The sequence below is a fragment of the Meriones unguiculatus genome (assembly GCF_030254825.1).
Source record: "Meriones unguiculatus strain TT.TT164.6M chromosome 13 unlocalized genomic scaffold, Bangor_MerUng_6.1 Chr13_unordered_Scaffold_54, whole genome shotgun sequence".
Classification (NCBI taxonomy): domain Eukaryota; kingdom Metazoa; phylum Chordata; class Mammalia; order Rodentia; family Muridae; genus Meriones; species Meriones unguiculatus.
Genome location: NW_026843660.1, coordinates 586,452 through 600,951, shown reverse-complemented (window position 1 = coordinate 600,951; position 14,500 = coordinate 586,452).

The following is a 14,500-nucleotide window of genomic DNA, read 5'->3' as shown; positions in this document are numbered from 1 at the left end:
TTATGTCAGAGTCAGTCCCTCTTCCCATTACTATGGAACCTACTTGGACACTAAAATGCCCTGGGCTACATCTGTGCAGGGGTTCTAGGTTATCTCCATGCCTGGTACTTGGTTGGAGTATGAGTCTCTGGGGAGACCCCTGTGTTCAAATTTTCTGGTTCTGTTGCTCTCCTTGTGGGGTTCCTGTCCTCTCCAGGTCTTACTATTTCCCATTTCTTACATAAGATTCCATGCACTCTGCCCAACAGTTGGCCGTAAGTCTCAGTGTCTGCTTTGATAGTCTGCAGGGCAGAGCCTTTCAGAGGCCCTCTGTGGCAGGTTTCTAGGTTGTTTCCTGTTTTCTTCTTCTTCTGATGTCCATCCTGTTTGCCTTTTGGGATGGGGATTGAGCATTTTAGTCAGGATCCTCTCTCTTAATTAGTTTCTTTTGATGTACAGATTTTAGTAGGTTTATCCTATGTTATATGTCTATATGAGTGAGTATATACCGTGTGTGTCTTTCTACTTCTGGGACAGCTCACTCAGGACGATCCTTTCCAAGTCCCACCATTTACCTGCAAATTTCATGGTTTCCTTGTTTTACATTGCACAGTAATACTCCATTGTGTGCATGTACCACAATTTCTGTATCCATTCTTCAGTTGAGGGGCATCTGGGCTATTTCCAGCTTCTGACTATTACAAATAAAGCTGCTACAAACATGGTTGAGCAAATGTCCTTATTGTGTACTTGAGCCTCTTTTGGATATATGCCTAGTAGTGGTATGGCTGGATCTTGAGGAAGCACTATTCCTAGTTGTCTAAGAAATCGGCAGCTGGATTTCCAGAGTGGTTGTACAAGTTTACATTTCTACCAGCAGTGGAGGAGGGTTCCCCTTTCTCCACAACCTCTCCAGCATGTGTTGTCACTTTAGTTTATCATCTTGGCCATTCTGATGGGTGTAAGGTGAATTCTCAAGGTCGTTTTGATTTGCATTTCCCTAATAGCTAATGACGTTGAACATTTCTTTAAGTGTTTCTCTGCCATTTGTTATTCCTCTACAGAGAGTTCTCTGTTTAGCTCTGCTCCACATTTTTTAAATTGGATTACTTGGTTTGCTGCTTTTCAGCTTCTTTAGTTCTTTATATATACTGGATATTAGCCCTCTGTCAGATAAAGGGTTGGTGAAGATTCTTTCCCAATGTGTCTCCTAACATGACCTTGCCTCTCCACTCAACTTCCACTTTTCCTTATAGTTGAACCAACTGCATTGATCGTTCCTGGTACTTGAGGATAGCATGGGAGGTTCTGATTGGGCTTTCAGTCATTTACAGGCTGTTACAATGGATAATAAAGTTAGATATGCCCCTCTTAGTCTTGTCTCTGGTGTTTGATTCCCAGGATTCTGCGTGGGCCCTGTTGCCACTCATTCCAGTTCCCCATGGTTCCGAAATTTCAATATTTATGTAAATACTGGCAATCAGGACTAGTTATTTGCAAGACCAGCAAAACCTCTTCTCTGCTGAGCCAACTCTCATGCCCCATGTTGCCTATTTTTGATCACCATTTACATTGCTGATGCTTTCATCTGTTATTTGTAACTGTTTAAATATAGATTTCATTTTAGGAAGATCATATCAATGCTATAATTTAAAGTGAGGCACTTCAAGTTTCTAGATGATATGTACATAATTAGAGGGAATGAATAGCTTGTGTAGAAAATTGAGCAAAGAGCTGTCAGTTCTTTGATTTGATTGATTAATTTTCATTTGTTTGATTAATTTTTGGTAGAGTATTCTGTGCCCCTGACTATTCTGGAACTCATTGCATAGACCAGGCTACCATCCAACTCTATGAGATATACCTGCCTCTGCCTCCTGAGGGTTGTTGGAATTAAAGGCATGACAAAATACACCCAGCTAACCCATTGTTTTTATACTTAGGAACTGTTCATACAATTTCTCTGAGGTGGGCTAAGCACAGTTGATCTGTTTAATTGTCTCCCCTTCTTTATGTCTATTAATTAGCGTTTCTCTTACAAGGCTACATCATGTTTTTGAATTTTTTAATTTATTTTTATTAATTACAGTTTATTCATTTTGTATCCCCCTTGTAGTTCCCTCCCACCTCCCCTCCTAACCCCACCCTCCCTCCATCTCTCCCAGCAGTGCCCCTTCCCCAGTCCACTGATAAGGGATGTCCACCTCCCCTTCCCTCTGATTCTAGTCTATGAGGACTAGTCAGGAGTGGCTGCAGTGTATTCCTCTGTGGCCTAGTAAGGCTAGGTGTGGGGAACACACCTGCAAGGTAAGCACTCAGGAGGTAAGATGCAGGAGGATCACATTTCCAAAACTTTTTAAAGATTTTTTTACTATTTATACAACATTTGCCTTCACACTTGATCTCTGTATAGATGCTTGTGAGCCACCATGTGGTTGCTTGGAATTGAACTCATGGCCTTTGGAAGAATATCGAGTAGTGCTCTTAACCTCTGAGCCACCTCTCCAGCATCATCCAAAAACATTAAGAAGGAATTTAAGGTATTAATTTGTTCATGATGCTTTTTTTCTTTCCTACTTTCTTTCTTCTGATTTATTAGTTTATCTATCTATCTATCTATCTATCTGTCTGTCTGTCTGTCTGTCTATCTATCTATTTATTCACTTATTTTACAGTGTTCTGCCTGCATGTACCACTGCAAGCCATAAGAGGGCATGGGATCTCACTATAGATGGTTGTGAGCCACCATGTGGTTGCTGGGAATTGAAGTCAGGACCTTTACAAGAGCAGCCAATGCTCTTAACATCTGAGCTACCTCTCTAGCCCTGGTCTCACTTTTCTTTACTTCATGTTACTTAAATTTTCTAAAACATAAATGATGTGTTACGAACATATGTAGAAGGAGGCATTTTTTTTCAAGGAAGAAAATGAAAAGATGATTAACAGATGTCTTAATGATTCTTTACTATGGTCACACATAAGTTTGAATACTGTCGAGTATTATATCTCAACAGTTTATATCACCATGTGGTGAATCAAATTTATCATTGTGTTTTCAGGATGGTGTTTCTTACTCATGACCACTAGGAGGCTGTATGCTGCCTTAGCTGAGCTAATTGGATGGATGAGTAAATTGTGCCTTTTCATCAGGAGGTGGGGAGGCCAACCTTGAACTTGTGATCCTCCTGTCTCAGCCTTCTGAATGCTGGGGTTCAAAGCTTGGGCCACTAAAGTAATGGTATATTTATCTGTTTGTGATGATTATCACCTTTTAAGATTTCCAAACTTGATATGTTTAATATGTCTCACACATTTAATAAGATATTAAAATGTATCACTCTGCCATGTCAGGCAACCCCTAACCAACTGAAATTCCAATTCCAGGGAATCCACTATCCTCTTCTACCCTCCAGGGACACACACACACACATGAACAAATGTGTCTTTTAAAAAGTAAATGTGTAATCAGCATCACAACCAGAAAAGCACATTTTGAAGAGATGTAGCTGAGAAGCACCGTGATAATGTGACCTTAATGTGCAGAATATTTCCTCAAGTGTTTCATACCATTCTTCTTCAGTAGAAGGTGTTCACATGTTCTCTATACAAAATAAAAATAGAACCCTGTGTCTCCCCCGAGCCCTTGCCCCATGGGTCTTCTGTAGTTTCTCCTGCCATCTTTGACTTCTTTTGTTTTCAACCCATTAAGAATTTCTTATAATGGAGATTTAAATATTGAAATAAAATCAAGATTTAAATCTTTCTTCCATCTGCCATTTTTTCTATTAACTCTACTGTGTGCCTTCCTTGTGAAAGGAACCCTGCAAACTGCCTGCAGGCATGGCTCTGATGTTTGTTTAATATTAATATTAATATTAATTTGAATTTTTTGGACAAGGTTTCTCTGTGTATCCCTGGCTGTCTTGGACTTGCTCTGTACGCCAGGCTGGCCTCAAACTCAGAAACATCTTCTTGCCTCTGCCTCTCCAGTGCTGGGATTAAAGTTCTGTGCCACCATGCTTGGCAGCATGCTCTTATAGCCTGGTTAAAGTCATACTATGTAACTTAGAACATGTCTAGACATGTGAGTGTGATGAGCTGGCAGGGGATGCAAGCCCTTGTTTTTGGAGACAGGGTTTCTCTGTGTTCTTTCATGTCCTGGACATGCTTTACAAACCTGGATGTCCTGGAACTGACACCTGCCTCTGCTTGCCCCACTGATGGTCACAGGTGTGTGACACCACACCTGGCTTCTTGTTATAATCATTAAAAATGATTTATACTTTCTGTGTATGTGTCTGCCTTTTTGAGACCAGCCCTGTTTTGACTAGGAGAGTTGGCACTCTGTAACAGAAAGGAGTCAAGTCTGCCTACCCTAAGCACAAGGTACTCTACTCTCAACCGCTGAGTTAGTGAGGGTGTGGGCCCTATAGCTTGTAATAAAAAGATCCTCATGTGTTCTGCAATGGATTCAACTCCTGGTGGTCTTTTGTGGTCTCATGAACTGAGCACATCTGAGGTAGTCACACGAAGTATTTCTACTATAAGAACAGCCATAAATTCTCTCAGTTATACCTTACAAAAGTGGGTTATGGCAGAGCATAGAAAACTCAGCTATGGGCCTCCAGTGCCATCAGGTAAAATTCTTAACACCGGGTCTGGTAGAAGTTTGTGTTACAGTTAGCACAACCGTACAGGTATTCCTCAGTCCTAGTAGAGTAGGTCCACCAAAGAGGCTGGCAAAGAATGGCCAATAAGGGCTAAAGATGGCCCAACACAAATCGTTATTAGGCTCTGGATATACCAACATCATCACATCACTGCAGATGAAGCAGCAGCAGCACCAGATAATCAAGATATGTCTTAGAATTCTGGGACCATCAACAAAGGGTCAAGGCTTAATAATCTACACAATGACTGGAACCCACAGCAGTGATAACAAAGACCAACAGAGCTGTGCCAAAGCGATAACCAGAGGACCCTAAAAGGTGGGGCAGATCACTTGTTTGGGGAAGTGGCTTTATCTCATGGACACACACATTCCTATTTCATGAAGAGGAAATTGTTAGGCTCCAGTTTTCCAGAAATCATAAAAATGATTTACATGTCTATTGTAATTAATAAAACAGCAAAGAAAGAACATGTGGGATACATGTGCGTGCAGAGATACAGATGTCCATTCACAAAGAAATACCATAAAAGCATGAAACCAGAAGCCATAATGTACACAAAGGAACAGTATATAAATATGTGTGTGTGTGTGTGTAGGCAGAAGTATGTGTATATATATATATATGTTTATATATATGTGTGTGTGTGTTTATATACATATAAAGCATTGACAAACCACAAGTATACCCTTGAGCTTTTCTGTTGCCATCTGTTGCTGTTCATGGGACCTAGGATTTTAGTCTGGTTTGTTGCCCCAATGAGACTCTCTTGGAGAAAACTAAGTGTTTCATTTATTATTAGTAGTAGTAGTAGTATTTAAAGAGATAAAGAGTGTTCTTTTTGGAGTGAAACTTTATTTATGATTCGTGGTGTAGTTCTTTTTATTATAGAAGATTTGTTTATTATTTGTACAGTATTCTGTCTGCATGCCAGAGGAAGTCGCCAAGTCTTACTATAGATGATTATGAACTGCCACGTGGATGCTGGGAATCGAACTCCAAACCTTTGAAAGAACAGCTGGTGCTCTTAAGCTTTGTGCCATCACTCCAGCTCCCTTAATTTTTATTTTTATTTATTCATTTTACATCCCTGTCGTAGACCCCTTCCTCCTCTCTTCCTAGGCCTACCCTCCCTGTTTCCCCTATCACCCCTCACCTGGCTCCTCAGAGAATGGGATCTGCCAACCCCAAGTCCACCCATGTCAGCATATCAAGTCACATCAGGACTGAGAGCATCCTCTTCCCCTGTGGCCTGGTGAGTTAGCCCTGAAAGGGGAAAGTGATAGAAAAGATAGCTTGTGGGTCAGGGTGCATTCTTATGTGTGTTGGTCCTTAAGTGTTTACAAGGCATTGTTACCCTCCTGTCCTTCATCCCCTCTGGCACTTACACTCTAGACACAAGAGTACCTTGAGCCCTTAGGGGTGAGAGTTTGCTGGAGACATCTCATTTAGGGTGGGATGGTTCAAGGCCTCTTTCTCTCTGCAGGTCGACTGGACATGGGCCTCTTTATTTGTTCCCATCTGCTGCAGGAGGAAGTTCCCAATGATGTCCAAAGAAGGCACAGATCTGTGACTATGGCTGTTCTCCTTTAGAGTAACTGTAGCATTTAGATTTCTCTTCTATTCCTGGCATGTGTAGACTCAGGCTCCTGGGTACCCAAGCAGTATTGGATCGAGGTTCCTTCTCATGGCGTGGGCCTCCTGAAACCCAACCAGATATTAGTTGGTCACTTCCGTGATGTTTGTACAACAAGTGCACCAGCAAATCTTGTAGGCATGTCACCATTGGAGAGCAAAGGCTGCATGGCTGGGTTGGTGTGGACCTTTCTCTTCCGGTGGCACTCAGTGAATGTTCCAGTATCATGAACAGTGGTCCAAAGGAGGTGAAGGTTCTAGGTAGGTGCCAGCTGGGATTCTCTGTGTCCAATGAACGGAGGTGTTGTTCTCAGCAATAGAATCTTACCATCACGTTTGGGAGAGCAGAAGAGGGTGGACTCAAGTTAGGTGGTTCCCAGGCCCTGTTTTGATCTAGCATAGAATCCTCCTGAGTTCCAACCCCACAGGACTCAAGGAGGAGGCCGGCTCTGGAGACACTCCTTGCTCTGTTCTTATTAAATTGAAATAAATACATAGTATTAAATTAATTACAGCATCTATGTAAAGCTCATTATTAAGTGACACATGCTTGCCACGAGAGGGCACCACATCCCTTGACAGATGACGCTGTGATCCGTGGGGATAGAACCAGGCACCTAGGGAAGAGAGAGGGATTCTCTGCTTCAGAGAGCCCCCTGGCTTTTGGGATGACAGGCATGAGACACTGAGTCCGGTGATTTGTTTCTTTCTTTATTTTTTTTAGATTCATTCATTCATTCATCATTCATTCATTCTCCAGCATGATGCCTGTGCACTATAAGAAGGCACCAGATCTCATTATAGATGGTTGTGAGCCACCATGTGGTTGCTGGGAATTGAACTCAGGACCTTTGGAAGAGCAGTCAGCTCTGTTAACCTTTGAGCCATCTTTCCAGCCTCCAGCTTTTTTTTTTAATCTTTAAAACAGATTTATTATCTGTGTGAGTGCCTTTTTGCCTTCCAGAGACCAGCTCTATTTTGACTGGGAGAGTCAAAATGACTAAAAAAGGGGGGCAGAGACCCCAGAATCCCTTCTCCAGGGACCAGGGACCAGCCGGACCATGTCAGATCAGGAGAAATCAAAGGGCACATTTTTCCTTCGCACAAATGAGACTTCCAGCATCCGGGCCTGTTTACTTCTGAAAGCAGATAGGCGGGGAGATGGCATCAGGAATCCCGAATCCCTGAAAGCTCTGGATCCTGAAGACAGCCAGTGGTGAAGGATGGGGACATTTACATGACACCGGGAACCAGGGGAAACTCTGTGTGCAATGTGGCAACTGGAAAGGGCTTTTCAGGATATTTCTGGGTCCCCTGTATGTTTTCAGGGTTGATTGTTTGGTGTTGAATAACTAACTGATTTTATGCTCTTTCCTGGAAAGATTTTTTTTCTCACACTCTCAGCTTTTATTAGTTCCCTACATATTTTTTTTTTTACATAGGATTAAAGACAACGGTTTCTTCCTGGAGCACTTTTGCATGCCTATTGGCGTTTTCCTTTTTTCACTTCATGTTTGTGCAGGTACATTGGTAAGCCTTTTTTTCTTTTTCTTTTTTTTTAATATTGGTTCATCTTATGGGTGTAGCGTCTGGTATTATTAGGAGACACACTACCAGAACATACTCTGATCCTCTGCCTTATATAATTTTTCATAATCTGTTCTGCATAATCTCTGAGCCTTAGATCTGGGAATTGTTTTGTAGATTTATCAGGTGTGAGTGTTCTCCAGAATTCTGCCTTGTGATTGGTTGTGTTTTTCAGTCATGATTGCTGTTGCAAAGAAAAGCTTCTTCTGACAGTGGTGAACTATACTTATCTGTGTTCATTATTAAAAATATTTAGGTTGTAACATGTAACATATTCATGCATGGACTTACATGTATTATAGGAATTTTATGTAGATAAATTCCCAGTATGATTGCTTAAAACCCTTTCACAAATATTTACTGTTATTTGTTCTGCTTCCTTCTTTCATATTTATCCACCTTGATAATTAGGGGACCTTCCCCACATTATCCCAATCAGATCAATTGTACCTGCCATTTTATTGCTTGCCCAACATTTTTTCTTGTTTCTACATGGTGATACTCACATCTGAAACATGGGATCTAGATGCCCCAGTATAGAGAATGAGAGATATTTGTCTTCTGGATATGGGTTACCTAAATTATAATTTTTCTACTTACAACTAATTATGTGTATGATATTTATCATGTTAAACATATTTATAATTTTGATTTCCTACCTATTGTGAACACAATAGCAATGAAGGTGACTGAGCAAGTATTTCTAGAGTGGGGTGCTGAATCTAGGAAAGGAGAGCAGGGCCAGGTAGTAGATTTATATTTTTTCTTTTAGAAAATTCTCTACTCTGATTTTTGGAATGGCTGAACTGTTTAAAAGACCCTCCCCCTTTCCAGAGATCTATTTTCATGCCTGTTCTATAGAAGAATCTCAAATACCACCAAAAGCCCTGTTATACTCCCCAAAATAAGAAATAAAACAAGTATTTAGTTCATGCACTGTTTATCTAAATTACTATCATGTAATTACATTTTTAATATTGTCCACAAATTAATAAGTAACATGAATATCTTACTAAAATTATTTCAGCAGCAGCTTCTATTCTGAAATAGAATGTCTGTGATTGTGAGACAAAGTGAGGAGCTCTTATTTTTGTTTAAATATACATTTCAGAAAAAGGTTACTTAAAAGTATGTCAATAATTTAATTTTAGTATACTAATGGGTTTATTAGAAAACTAATACATCAAAATGATCAATTTTTATTTGCTATTTTTTGTTTTTAATACATCTCAAAGAGTTCATATCAGGTCTTAAGAGAATAATGTAGCACTTAGGGAAAAAGATGCATCCCAGAAGTCCTGCACTGGAGGCCAAGATGGAGAAGACTTCCACAGCCACCATGGCTTTGCCCTTGGTGCTCTGGTAGACAGGGATGAAGGTGATCCAGACACTGCAGAACACCAGCATGCTGAATGTCAGGAACTTGGCCTCATTGAATGTGTCAGGCAGGTTCCTCGCCAGAAAAGCCACAGTGAAGCTGCCTAGGGCCAGGGACCCTAAGTAGGCCAGCACACAGTAGAAAACAGTTACTGAGCCCTTGTTGCATAAAATGATGACTTGAGCATTTTCAGAGTGTGCATCTGTGTCAATATAGGGAGGTGAGGTTCCCAGCCAGACTCCACTGAGAATAAGTTGGATCAGGACACAGATGGGAATGACAGCAGTATAGACACCCGAGACAAAGAATCTTCTCATTGTTCTCCCTGGTTTCATGACTCTAAAGGCCAGAATTACAGTTATAGTTTTTGCCAAAACGGTGGAAATAGCCAAGGTAAACACAAGTGCAAATGTTATTTGTTGCAGTATGCAGGAGGTTGTGTTTGGATGGCCAATGAAGAAAAAAGAGCAGAGGAAACAGAGGAGGATGGAGATGAGCAGGATGTAGCTGAGAGTCCGGTTATTGGCCTTAACAATGGGTGATTCTCAGTGTTTAAGAAAGATCCCCAAAACTGCAGTTGTGCTGACAGAGAAGCATAGAGCTGTGCAGGCTAGAGCCATGCCCAGAGGATCTTCAAAGGACAAGAAGGTCAATATCTTGGGCAGGCAATAGTTTCTCTCAGGGTTTGGGTACTCTTGACTTGAGCAAGGGATACACACCTGCTGATCTGAGGGGAGGAAGTGAATCAACATTTAAGCTTTTACAATTATTTAGTCATTGCACATTTAATTCATGAGAGTGCTTTCCATTGATAAGTGTAGCCTGGCATATTCTGCTTTCTGATACTGCCAAGGAAGGAAATCTTTATAATTCCCATTTTTACTCTTTATCTTCTTTAATTAACAATAAACTTTCTGCTGAAGAATTTATCAATTTCTCTAGGGCAGTGAAATATATATTACTCATATTCAGATGCAGTAACACTGTCAAGCAATCCTTCAAATGCTTTTTTATATACTGTGAGTTTCTAAGTATGTATACAATACAAAGTACTTTGATCACTTCCATGTATAAAAATATACTTCATTAATTCCACCATTGTGCCATTGTGGGTTCTTCTCAATTTTCTTGTTACTCACAGATTTAATGGATATTTGTTACCCCACTTCTATATAATTTTTCTAAGGTAACATGGGAATAAGTTATATCTGACCTCCATAGACTATGGAGCAATTCTGATTTGGCAGTAAATATACAACACTTGCATCAACAAAGAGCGGCTATCTGCTCAGATCAACTAGTACCTATCTCAGATGTGGAAGTTGCAAATAAATTTCTATAGTCTTTGACATCCTTTGACTCAGGACAGGACTCTTAATATTTCATTATTAATTCCAAAATAATCCTGGGAATTGTTCTAATTTTCAGTCTTGTTCTTTCAGTAATATTCTGAAGACTGAAAAATGACCTACATGTCATATAATAGTGCCATAAATCTATAAATATTAAATCAAAAAGGGAGAATGACACAGCCATATTCACTGAAATTGTTGAGAGTCATGAAGCCAGCACAGTTGCTTGACACAATCCCAGATTGTTAGGATCACTGTTATTCTATATCTAACTCTTTTTCCATGTGTTGTATTACAGGGGACTTTCTGCAATATGATTCAATTTCTGTTTGTTTGTTTGTTTGTTTTTCCTACACAAAAGTTATGTTTGAGTCTTTTTTATGAAAAGCCTAAACTTAACTATATCTGTCCACTGTTTGGAAATCTTCTATAGGCCCTGGAGATCATGAAGCACAGACAAACAGATAGAGAGATGAGGCCATCATTTCAGGAGTTTTCTTGGGCTATATGCCCCTAAACAGTATATTGGTGCAGGGTAAACAAAGACAATATGCAAACCCTGAGAAGCCAAGAGATTTGTGTTAAAATTTATATTTCTTTTATTATAGGCTGAGAACTCCCTGTAAATGTTGTTTAAAGATATGAGGCAATGGAGCATACATTCCTGATGAAATAAAATTTAATAAATAAGAATTGACTAAAATAGACTAAATCTAATTTATAGCATAGATGATGATACATGTAGTAAAAGGAGTTGTTTATTATTATTTTCTATTCATAAAAGACAAGTTCATGTATTTTCTGTATCTCTGGACTGCAATCAGACTGAAATCATTCTGCAAACACTGCCAGCCTAAAAGCAGGCTGTAATATAGTAAATGTGTTTTCTTTTAAGGAGACATCCTTTGGATTCCTTAAAGTAGAGTTATTGAGCTAACAATAATATCTGTTCCTTTTGTATTTTTTAAAATGCAACTGAACTTGTAACCCTGGATATGTAATTGAAAAAAATCATACACCCACTCTGAATCACTTGTGTAATCATTAGTCTGTGTTTGTACTGTGAAACTTGTATAGAGAAGTGCCTTGTGAGGACATCCTTTGTTAGAGCATCTGTAAGATATCTTAAGAGAACATCCTTATGGTATCTTGCAGGTACAATATTTAACCCATGAAAGCACTCTTTCTATTTCCTGCAGCAGTATATTAACCTTCCCCCTTTCCTGCCTTCTCCCTATATAAGTTGGGTAAAAATTTTTAATAAACAGAAGCCTTGATCAGATGAACAGACTTGGCTTTCATTTCTTGCTTCTCTTGTTCCTTTTTCCCCCATTCCTTCCAATCTATCCACCTTAGGAACCCCATTGAAGCCCTGAGGGTCAGGGCAATCGAAGAAATAAAGTAATCAAAGATTTTCTATAATTCAATGAAAATGAAGACACAACATGCCCAAACTTATGGGACACAATGAAAGCAGTGCTTACAAGAAAGTTGATAGCACTCGGTGCTTCTTAAGGAAATTTGAGACATCTTATACAAGCAATCTAAGGTCACACCTGAAAAACCTAGAAACAAAACAACAAAAAAGATATAGACACACTGAAGAGGAGTAGATGGCTGGAAATAATCAAACTCAGTGCTAAAATCAATATACTAAAACCAAAGTGATTAAAAGAGCCAACAAAACCATTTTTTTACTTCTTTGAGAGAATCAACAGCATAGACAAGCCCTGAAACAAAGTAACAAAAGGCAGAAAGACAGTACTGAAATGAACAAAGTTGAAAATGAAAAGGGGACATAAGGACAGACACAAAGGAAATAAAAAAGAATCTTTAAGTGGTACTTCAAAAGCCTATACTTTACAAAAACTTTATATAGAATGCACAATTTTCTTGATAGATTCCACTTACCAAAGTGAAATCAAGATCAAGTAAATAAATTAAATAGGCCTATCTCCCCTAAGTAAATAAAAAAAAAGATATAGACACACTGAAGAGGAGTAGATGGCTGGAAATAATCAAACTCAGTGCTAAAATCAATATACTAAAACCAAAATGATTCAAAGAGCCAACAAAACCATTTTTTGATTTCTTTGAGAAAATCAACAGCATAGACAAGCCTTATAAAATTGCCTAAAGGTTGGCCTTTTTCAGTTTAATAAATAATAATAGATTCTCATCATTATAATAATGCTTCTTCCTTATGACTTTTTATTTTTTTAATAAAATTTTTCATTTTTAAAATAACACATTTACCTCACTATACCTCTTTGTTCTTCTTTCCAGACCTTCTCCTGGACCCACCTTATATTTAGTGTCTCTCAAATTCATGGACTCTTTCTCATTAAATGTTGTATTTGTGTCTTTGTCTTTTTATTCATAAATACTAATTGCTCATTCCTTGTGATGTTACATGTATATGTTATCACATGGATGACAATAACCTTAAACAGGCAGCCATACTTTCATTTATGAAGACTGGCTTTTTCTGCTAATGTTGGTACTTGAAATGTCAACTTTTAAGTGTTTTAAATGCAGTTCCATTTCTTGTGTATTGAGGAAACAATTACACATCTACTTTTCCCGGAGTTACTTTCAGGCACCTATCATTACATTTGTTTATTACAGAAATATAATTCAATCTTGAACAACTGGATATCTCACATTCAATGGGTAGCCTAAAGCAAGTATCACTGCAAGAGTTGAGATGGCCATTTCATGAACCAAAAGGAAGAATTTTTAAGTAGGTTGATTTTGACACAATAGCAAGAGAACTGCCACTCAAACCTGCACACATCGTGTGGAATCAGCAGTGGTTACTAATGGATTCAGGGATGAGTGAAAGAGACATAGAGAAAAGCACTACATTATGATACCATGGTCACTTCTTAGCTTTCTGATTCTACATTCCCAAGCATGTAAGATATTAACATATAACATATAATATATATCTTTGAGAAAAGATATTATTTTTATACCTGTCTGGTTGGAAATGTGCTGCTCTGGACAAAATACACAAGAAAAACAGCAGATAGGTCTCTCTTCTTGTGGAACTTTCAAGAATCCTGGACCACAGCTCTGTGAACATACAGATTGAGGAATCTGAGGGAAACACAGAAGAACTGGTAGTAATATTGTACATTAATTTAAAATAATTTAGGCCAAATAACTTAAATTCATATATCTTATGGAAATTCTATGGGTTTATGAGGAAATCAGAGCGTTTAATACAAGAGTGTAGAATGGAAATTTGAAGTTAGCACACTTTCCAATGCTAAATGTTCAACATCCTTTTATGGTGACTAATCTGTGACTCACTTCTTCCTAGCCTTTGTGAAATGTGTACAATGTCCATATATTTTCTCCTGTGAGGCAGCAAGCCAGAACTCATTTTTTTCATATGAATTTTGAAACAGTTGGATTGTCAGACAGAAACCCAGTCCATCTTTCCTCATCTATTTCTACCTTTACATTTCCAATCATGTAGTAATACCCATGCACTCTGATTCAGCTGCAAAAGGAAGTTTACTTTTCTCATGAAAGATGGTTTGGCCATTGGTGAATTATGATCTATTACTGTGACTTTTACCTTTAATTCCCAATGCTAGGAATACTTCTTTCTTTTTAAATATTAGTTACACTGTTACATAGGATTTTCACCAGTTGCACATTAGTTAATAACATTAACTACTAAACTAGCACAACTTTAGTTTGTTATATGTTAAAAATTGTGTAGGACAGGAACAAACATTTCTATCTATTCTTAGACCTCTTTTTTGCCTTTATTTGGATTCATTTTCTATCTCATAAATTTTAATATATTAACAGGAATATTCTTCTGGATAACTGGCTCAGCAGTTAAGAGCTCATACTTTTCTTGCAGAGAAATATAAGTTCAG